Source organism: Phragmites australis, chromosome 19 (assembly GCF_958298935.1).
Source record: "Phragmites australis chromosome 19, lpPhrAust1.1, whole genome shotgun sequence".
NCBI lineage: Eukaryota > Viridiplantae > Streptophyta > Magnoliopsida > Poales > Poaceae > Phragmites > Phragmites australis.
Genome location: NC_084939.1, coordinates 22,227,333 through 22,237,569, shown reverse-complemented (window position 1 = coordinate 22,237,569; position 10,237 = coordinate 22,227,333). Strand labels below are relative to the sequence as shown.

The 10,237-nt window shown below is 41.4% G+C and overlaps 1 pseudogene; it reads right to left on the bottom strand.

The window, feature by feature from the left end:
* Positions 1–6,070: 6,070 nt before the first annotated feature.
* Positions 6,071–7,635, bottom strand: LOC133900268 (uncharacterized; annotated as a pseudogene).
* Positions 7,636–10,237: the final 2,602 nt, after the last annotated feature.

The window sequence follows — 10,237 nt, the reverse complement described above, 5'->3', positions numbered from 1 at the left end:
ACTTCTCTAATATCTTGGGATGTCATTCTTGATCGAATCAGGAATCATATGCGGATCATCTCGTTCGTCAGCCCACAATCTGTAGCTGATGGGCACGTGATCCTTAACAGCAATCCCACAGACTGATTTGTATGGCCCTAGAACTCTTTTTGGTGCAGTTGGCTCCCCTACTGGTGAGACCTCCGTGATCACAAATTGTCCCGTAGGCATCTTCGAGGGACCTTGGACACGATGTTGCTCCTGGGATTGCTCATTGTCGTGACCCTCCGGAGCATCAAGCATCTGCATATAAGTGAAAAAAACTATTGGGAACCTATACAATAATATGTGGAACAGATGCATTCATCTACTTATGAATTACCTCATCGCCTCCATAGGCGTCTGTTTGGTCTAGGTTGAGGTAGTGGTTCGGGCTACCTTCTTCAATGTTTGACGACGGCACTCAATCTCCATCTAGCACCTGGGCTGGATTGGCGGTTGGTGATGCCATCCCTTCTTGGGAGTTCTGCATACGATGACGACGAGCGGTTGAGTATTCTACATATAAAGAGCAGAGGAAGGAGGGAGATAGAGATAAAGCCAATGAAGGAGGGAGGGAGGTTGCCGAAAGAGTGAGATAATCATGAAGGAGTCAATAGATAGAATGCATACATATATAATATTGTAAATGAGGACGTTATGACCACAATTAACAAAACAAAGTCACATCTTACAAGTCACATCATCTTACATAGCAAAATAATAATGATTACAACCAGAACTAGGATTATGACATCTTTACACGTGAAATCACACTTCTTCTTATTTTCGAAGTTAGTCAATTTTAGTTTGGCTTGGATGACTTGATTGTTGTATGCCGTAACAGCTTCATGTTTGGACTTGTATCCGTTGTAACATCCTCATTTGAATCCATTAATTTGTGCGTGGCATTCCTCCAAACTGGAGAACACTCCACTTTACTAACCATGATGAACAACATACCATGTCATAGCAGTCCTAAATTTCAGAGAATATGCAAAAATGATATACTACAAACCACACTAACGTCCTAGAAGTAATAAAGAAATATGGCCCCGAGCCATATCATCATCGTTACTATTTTATTGTATTTCAAAAGAAATATTTGTTTCTCCGTAGAGAGCATTGACCTGAAAACTGTGTATAACAACTCAATATTAATGTAAAATCTGGAAACTTAGCAGCATTTGCATCAGATTATGGAGATAATTATCTGTTTTCATCATTTGCTCATCTAACAACGAACAACAGAAGCTAACAAAAATCTATAGAATATGCTCCAGCAGTAGGATCATAATCGCCCTTATACATGGCCCAATGTTCTCAGCTCAAATTGGCATCAAAGTGCTATTACATTGGAAAAAAAACTACAAAAAAGATCAATCTACTAGAAAATGAATCATCAAAATCTACGTACTATGGCAGCATACAATATTACCACTATGAAACAAAAATCATGCATACAGAATTCATGAGCCAGAAATTCTAATTCTAAAACAACCTTGAAAAAACTGCACCCTATCCACAGCCTAATCAAATAGAGTGTCAGCATAGGTAAAACCATTTGCTACCGAAGAACATGAAACTAACAGTTCGTTCATATGTTCCGCACATAGAAAAACATGAAACAATGCAGACAACCAGGAGTCTATATTAAAAACACATTCTTTTAAGTTGGCTATGTCCATACATGCTGAACTCTCTTTTGGACTAAATGAACCAATATATTACATTAGTGATATGCATGTGTTGCAATATCGATTTGCATTGCCATATGATTGATTCTATTAAACACATGAACTCTCTTTACAACTAAATAAACCAATCTCTCTATTCAGCTGGCAATATCCACACATTATTTCTCTCTTCGAATATGTCAATGATGTAACGATGCTATACCATTTCATAGCACATCAACAAACTTGAAAATAAGAAAGATGATTCAGTTTACCCAACAATCACCACTGGAACCCCCTCTTCTCTCCTCCTCTAATCTAACATTCCAAGCTAATGTGGTCCTCATGATCGACCAGTTGCCCCAACAATCACCACCGGAACCCCCTCGGAGCTCAAATCGGTCAAATGCAGCACATAATTAAAGCTCAGAACGGCCGGTACCTGCAAGACGGCTCAAAAGGGTACATCTGATGTAGAAACACGGGGCCAATAATCTGTATATCTTTCACAATATGAACAATGAGATACACCATGATATCAAAAAATGATGGAGGGAACAATGCCTTCTGTGATATCGCGTTGAAGAACGAACACAGCTTTATGATTAGGTTTCAGACCTTCGACGACAGAATACCTCTAACTGCAATTGGAAGCTTTTGTGTCATCATCACATGACAATCATGAGACTTCAGCAATTAATTTCAAATCTTTCATATTTACTAGTCTCTTTATGTTGGTGGAGTAACCGGATGGAACTTTGATTCCATGCAAGCACTTGCACATTGCAATTTTCTTCGCCTTGCTCAGACTGTAGCTAGCAGGACCAAGATATTTGTCACCTTCTTCCATATCTTTGGGATGTAGATCATATCTGGGTTTCAAACATTTCAGGTACTTCTGTGCTTGGAGTATATCCTTTGTTTTGCCAGGTATGTCTAGTAACGTACCAATCGAGCTGACACACACATTCTTCTCAATGTGCATGACATCGATTGCATGTCGAACCACCAAATTTGGCCAATAAGCTAAGTCATAAATAACATATTTCTTTTTGAACATAGGAGCTCTAAGATTAGATTTCAAAATCAGTGTACTCCCACGTCCCATTCCAAGGATAACCCAAAGTCCCTTTACCATCTCATATACCTATCTCCCAATGCGATGCTTAGGAGGTGATCGAGTCTCAACTTTCCCATCAGAAGCTCATATGTTCCTGCAGTACAAGTGATCCTTGCGAAGAAATTTACGATGACCTAGGTACACCATTTTTCGACTATTCTTCAGCCACAAGCTCTCTGTTTCATCCAAACAATGCACGCATGCACAGTAGCCTCTGACAGTCTGGCCCGATAGGTTGCCAAGGGTAGGCCAATCCTGGATTGTTACGAACGGCTAAAGTTCTCTCGTTTGTACACATCTCATACCTGCACACTATCGTTCCACAGTATTACAAGATCTTCCATTAATGGTTTCAAGTATACATCGATATCGTTCCCAGGTTGCCTCGGCCCTGGTATCAGCACCGGCATCATAATGTACTTCTGCTTCATACACAATCAAGGAGGAAGGTTGTAGATACATAGAGTCACAGGCCAAGTGCTATGACTACTGCTCATGTTGCCGAATGGATTCATCCCATCCATACTCAACCCAAATCTTATATTCTTCACATGTTCTGCAAAGGGCTCCTTGTATTTTCTATCGATGTTTCTCCACTGTGTAGAATCAGTGGGGTGTCTCAGCATTCCATCATCCTTGCACTACTCGGTGTGCCACCGCATCAATTCGGCATGCCTTTTGTTCGCAAATAAACGCTCCAAACAGGAGACTATAGGAAAATACCACATCATCTTGATGGGAGGCTTTTTATTCTTTCCTTCACCATCGATATCATCACGGTCACGCTTGTACCATATTGCACCACAGACGAGACACGCTTTCAAGTCTACATGCTCTCCGCGATACAGCATGCAATCGTTTCGACATGCATGTATTTTCTGCACTTTCAACACCAATGGGCACACAACTTGCTTGGCTTGATACGTATTTTCTAGCAGCATATTTTCCTTTAGAAGAAATTTCTCTAAGAACAGTAACAACTCTATGAAGCTTGTATCAAACCACCCGTTGCTTACCTTTAATTGTAGCAATGAAAGCATGATACGCAATTTTGTGTGCTTCGTCTTGCAGCTCGGGAACAATGGTGTTTTAGAGTCCTTTACCATACGCTAGAACTTTTGAAACTCTCTTTCATTGGTGAAGTTTCCCTCCCCATCGCGCAACATATGCTCCAGATCATCGGCGTCGGTGTTGGAGTCGGCGTCGGCCAACATCTCCTCTAGATCATCATCAACCAACGTATCTCCGGCAGGTGGCATATCGGTGTATTCGTCAGCTGGCACATCGGTGCACAAGTCTTCGTCTTCGCTGCCAATGTATTGCCCTTCCTGTATGATCTCAACTTCACCGTGCTCGGTCCAACGAGTATAGCCAGGCATAAAGCCCCTTGACATCAAGTGGGAATGTATCTGCTGGGTGGTGAAAAACTGCTTCTTGTTCTCGCAATCGACGCATGGACAACACATGTATTGAGACTGTGTATTTGATTTGTGCACTGTGGCTTGTACCAGGAAACAATCCTCGTCGCTCACACGGCTCGCATCGTACATCCATCTTCTGTCCATCTACAATTATATCATTATTGTAAATCCAAATTCATAACATCTATAAGATTTTGTGATCACCAACAAATAAATTATCTCGTCATCTCCCACCGGCAAATAGCTTGGGTTAAAGGAGCCGTCTTTTGCATGTTTTCGCGTCCGCTTCCGATGAGTATTCGTTGGTATCATCCCTAGAAATTTTCTTTATTATTCAACCCCTTATCTATGACTCATTAAGGAAATATGACAAATAAATACGCCTATACATAAAGCTTCTATATTAAAGCTTGCAAATTAAATAAAATATCAAAAATACAATTGGATCTTGCTACATAACTAAATATCATGGCAAAATTTTCTAATTCATTAGAAATCAAAATAAGGGATAAGATTAACTTTGGTTTTTAAGATAATATTTTGAGTTAAAATGCTAAATATAGGATTAAACTTGGGGATTTCAACTTACTTGAGCTCAAGAGGCTCCTAGAAGCTTGCTTGCTGTTTGGGAAAAATCTAGGATTCACTTGCCTAAAAAATAAAGAAAAGGCAAATGAGCAAATGGATAGGAAAGAAGGGATTTTGTTTGGATAGCTAGAGGGAGCTCATCTAGACCTCTTCTTGACCACAAATGAGCTTGAGTGGTGGGGGAATCAAAGGGGGAGAAGGAATGAAGTGGGTGCTGCCGTGTGAGAGTTTGTTAAGGGGAGAAAAAGTTATGATCGAACTGTCTGTTAGCTTGAGCTTGGAGAAAGTGGGGAAGGGGGGCATCACTGCCAGCTCATTTAACCAGCCGGCAGTGATGTTATGCTACCACTACCAATTGATGGATTAAGCCGACAGTGATGAGGGAGCAGGGCATCACTGTCGGCTCAATCCATCGACCGACAATGATGACACTTATCACTGCCGGTTCATAAGCCATGATGGTTGATTCTTCCTGCATAGCTTACGAATCGACAGTGATGGGCTGATATATAAGCCTGGTTTTATAGTAGTGATTGCACTTCATTGGCTTAGAAGATAAGCCTCCATGCGCACCTTTCAGTACGAAAAATCACGGCTATCAAACAACAGAATCTTCTCACTTCTATCCATCACATGTACACCATAAGACAAGCAAACATATATCTCCAAATCATTTCCAATTAATCCAACTCAAAAATCTTTAGTTGTCAATACAACTTGCAGAAATCGTTAACACCAGATGTTCCGGTCTGCACACCGGAACATCCGGTGTGTGTAACATCCTCTGTTACCTATGCTCTTCATCAGAACATCCGGTGTAACTTCCGGAGTACTCACCGGAACTTCCGATGTTTAGTACGGCATAGAACCCTCCGAAAAATTCTTCTCTGTAAGAAATGATCTGGCGTCATCACTCGAACTTCTGGTATCAACATCAGAACTTCCGATGTTCAATACAGCACATAACCCTTCAAAAAATTCTTCTGTGCAAGAAATGGTCCGGCGTGCACAAAATCTCAGCACCGAACCTTCCGGTGAGAACCAAAACTTCCGGTGTGTACAATTTTCTTGAAATCAGAGATAAAACTTCCAACACAATTTTCTCTCCAACTTTAGTTAGACATGATCATAATTTCAATACACAGACACTCTTATGCAAACCCAGAAATTATCAAACAAAAGTAACAACTTTATCAATCACCTATCACAAATAAATTAAAATATATTTTAACTTAGTTTCTCACTGTTTAAACAAGAGATGACTCCAAAAAGGATAGATGCTGTAAAAGTTATAACCATAAATAGAAAAAAGTTTGTCACGTAGGCTCTGGCGTGCGGAAACTGCATCTTGATGACATGTCTTCCAAGCGAGCGAATGCGCTGCCACAGAATCCTCCACATTGTGCGCGACATCGTTGCAGGCCAGACCCACTTCTCTACGCAGAAGATTAAGACAAGGAAGCATAAGTATATAATGATGTAGCCGTAAGTATAGACTGCTTTTGTTTCCGACACGGCCTTCAAAGCTGCGGAGAATGCCAGTATCAGGCTGATCAGCGACGCCCACATGCAGTGCAGCGACGTCACGAAGCTCTTCCACGAGACGGCGGAGCGCGACGCCTTCCCGTAGACGAGCAGAATCACTGCCACCACGGACGTCGCCACGGCGAAGATGTCGAGGAACAGGAACCACTTGAAGGCGGCTCAGTCCTCGAGGTTCGCCTTGCCATGGCCGTGGCCCATCCGGGCCGCGACGTGGAGGGCCGAGAGACCGCCCGAGTCCTTCTCGTACACCGTTCTCGGCTGCGCGGCGTGCAGGATCGCGCCTACGATGGAGCTGTGGCCGTCGGACGACGCGAAATGGAGCGGGCTGCTGCCGCTGCAGTCGACTTGGTCCGCCAGAGTCGGCCGCCATTCCAGTAGCAGGTCAACCATTTCTTGCAGTGGAATCCACGAGCACATTATTGCTTAGCTAGGAACATGATCGAATGAAGCCACTAGGAATCGATCACACTATGACCATAAAGAAGCAAGCAAGGAACTAACCCGAGCCCTTGAAGACGGCAGCGTGCAAAGCATTCTGCGAGCACGGCCCGATGGATGACGCGTCCCTGCAAGCAGTAATCGCTCTGACAGCTTGCACCGACCCGCTCATCACCGCCAAGTACAGTGGCGACACGCCGGCATTGTTCAGCTCGGCCGCCGGCTCTGCTGCCGCCGAAACGAGGGACTCTAGCACCGTATCATGCCCGTGCCTCGCCGCCAGGTGCAGCGCCGTGTCCCCGGCCTCGTTTTTGCATTCCAGGATGCTCTCTCCGCAGTCCCGGGCCAGCTGGACGAGGACCACCACGGCCTTATCACTCCCCGCCCTAGCCGCGCAATGCAGGGGCGTGTCCAGCGCCGAGTTCTGGCGAGAGAGGAGGCTCTTCACCTTCTCCCTGAACCTGATGTAGAGCTCCTGGATCAGCTCATCGCGCCCTTTCTCCGCGGCCAAGTGAAGAACCGTGTTCCCCGCGGCGGTCACCTCGAGTATGTCGCACCGTCCATGCTGAATAATGCCTGAAACGAGTACAAGGAAAATAAATTTCTATACTACAGCCTTTGCTAATCTTCCTAAAGCAAAAAAGTTAAGAGCAGTTGTTACCAGTGGCTTTATCAGCTGCTGCTGCACCGTGTAGTGGCAGAAGCCGCTCCAAGACCTCCTCCGTCGGCCCTCTGCAGACAGCGCGATAGAGTTTAGGGCACATGTCGACCGAGCGTGTATCATTCAGCTGCGTGGACATCGCATTTGCAGACGAGCCCCGGCAAGGAAGCGAAATACAAAAATAGATAACATACACGGACGTATTTACGAAAATAGATAACATATCGGCGTATTTGTAAATCTAGCATATGTATTCAGCACTTAAAATCCGAAAACTCAATTTCGGTACTCAAACTCCAAAAATACGTCGGGCCCACTGATTTCGACACATGAAGTGCCGAATATGACACTGTTCACCGTATTTAGTATCTTAAATACCGAAAACGCTATGTATTCAAGAACTGAGGTGCCGAAAGCCATATTTGGCACCTCACTGGCCAAATACGGCTCTGCCGTGCGCGCTACAGAGAAACTAGCAAGCTACAGTAGAATGAAGAAAGTGTCCTAAAATTCATGTTTTTTATTTAACTCATGATTTTATTTGGGAGTATAAAAATAATCTAAAAATTCTAACCATTTTTATGAGCAAAATAGAGTTCACTACCAATCCGTTTTAATTGATTTGATCCAAAAAGCATGAGCCAATATTTAATTAAAATTCTCTAAATAAGTCAACTTTTATAAATTCTAGCAATTTTTAATGCCTCAAATAAATTCTCAAAAATCTAGAAAAAATCACTAATATTCTTCTAATGTGATGTACTAATTTATAAAAATGTTTCCAATCCTATGTTATTTGGTGAAAAAATAAGTTCCTTTGTAATGATCCATTTATATGCATTTTTATCATTTCATGTCATATTCTCTTTTTAATTCAATTTGAATAAAAATAAGCGCATACATTCTCTTTTAATTCATTTCATGTGACATTCTCTTTTTAATTCATTTCATTTCATGTACTAATATTTTATCATTTCAAGCTCACCCAGCACATTTGACGATGAGATGTGCTAATATCCCCTCTATTTGACATCCTCATTTATATACATTCTTATCATTTCATGTGATATTCTCTTTTTAATTCAATTTGAATAAAAATAAACGCATATATTCTCTTTTAATTCATTTCATATGATATTCTCTTTTATCATTTCAAGCTCACCCAACACATTTGACGATGAGATGTGCTAATATTCTTCTCATGTGATGCAGTCAACATGAACATATTGAGATTGTTTTTTCATGCACCTTTGTTGTCTGCACTAAGGAAGCAAAATATGCCCAACCAAACCTTGTCACTCCTCGATAGATCGAAACACCTTCGCAAGTGCGCAACATACTCTTATCTTGTCATACTTTTCATCTCCTCAGCCGTGTATCTTCACACTACTCCAGCCATGACAACAAGGGCGGTCATCCTCCACAAAAGAGAATATCACATGAAACGAATTAAAATAGAATGTATGCGTTTATTTTTATTCAAATTGAATTAAAAAGAGAATATCATATGATATGATAAGAATGCATATAAATGGATCATTATAAAGGAACTTATTTTTTCACCAAATAACATAGGGTTGGAAATATTTTTATAAATTAGTACATCACATTAGAAGAATATTAGTGATTTTTTCTAGATTTTTAAGAATTTATTTGAGGCATTAAAATTTGCTAAAATTTATAAAAGTTAGCTTATTTAGAGAATTTTAATTAAATATTGGCTCATGCTTTTTGGATCAAACTAATTAAAATGGATTGCTAGTGACCTCTATTTTGCTCATGAAAACGTTTAGAATTTTTAGACAATTTTTATACTTCCAAATAAAATCGTGAGTTAAATAAAAAACATGAATTTTTAACTACTTTCTTACTTCTACTGTAGCTTGCTAGCTTATCTGGAGCGCGCACGGCAGAGCCGTATTCGGTAACTGAGGTGCCGAATACGACTTTCGGCACCTCTCAGTACCTTAGTTATCGAATACAGAGTGTTTTTGGTATTTGAGGTATCGAATACGGTGAACAGCGTCGTATTTGGTATTTTAATTGTCAAAATCAGTGGACCTGACGTATTTTCGGAGTTTGAGGTACCGAAATTGAGTTTTCGGATTTTAAAGTGCCGAATACAAGTGTTAGATTTACAAATACATCGATATGTTATCTATTTTCATAAATACCTCAGCATATGTTACTTATTATTGTATTTTTTTTCTGAAAGGAAGCGCAAGCTGGATGTGCTGATGATACACGGACCAAGTCTGTGTATGCTGTGCCGAGTGGTTGCGTACGTGTTTGCGTATGACGAGGCAGTCGTGTGGATTTATAAGATGGTCCGCTCTGGAATAATCCCACGCGGATGCGGTAATAGTTCAGGGACGACTCCGTCCACATATGCGCCAAGAAGACTGACTGACTCAGTCATCTTGAAGATGAATTTATCAGAACAAGCACACTACGGATTATATTGATTCAGAAGATTATAGCGCACTGCTCAACAGTCAGCAACAATGTCATAATCACCAGCTGGAACATGCACCGCACAAAATGCGTCCTACTGACACACAGACGAGCTACATCTCTTGCAACGGAGGTGGTTAGATAAACTTGAGGGCATCACATGTGTACATCTTCGTATGCACACCACAGGATCAGATGAGATACTTTGAGATACAGCACAACTACGCATGGTATCTACAATAAAATAGATGAATCCCATATAGAACCAAACTAAATAACAACAACAAAACAATCATCACGATAGAGAAAAGATTTG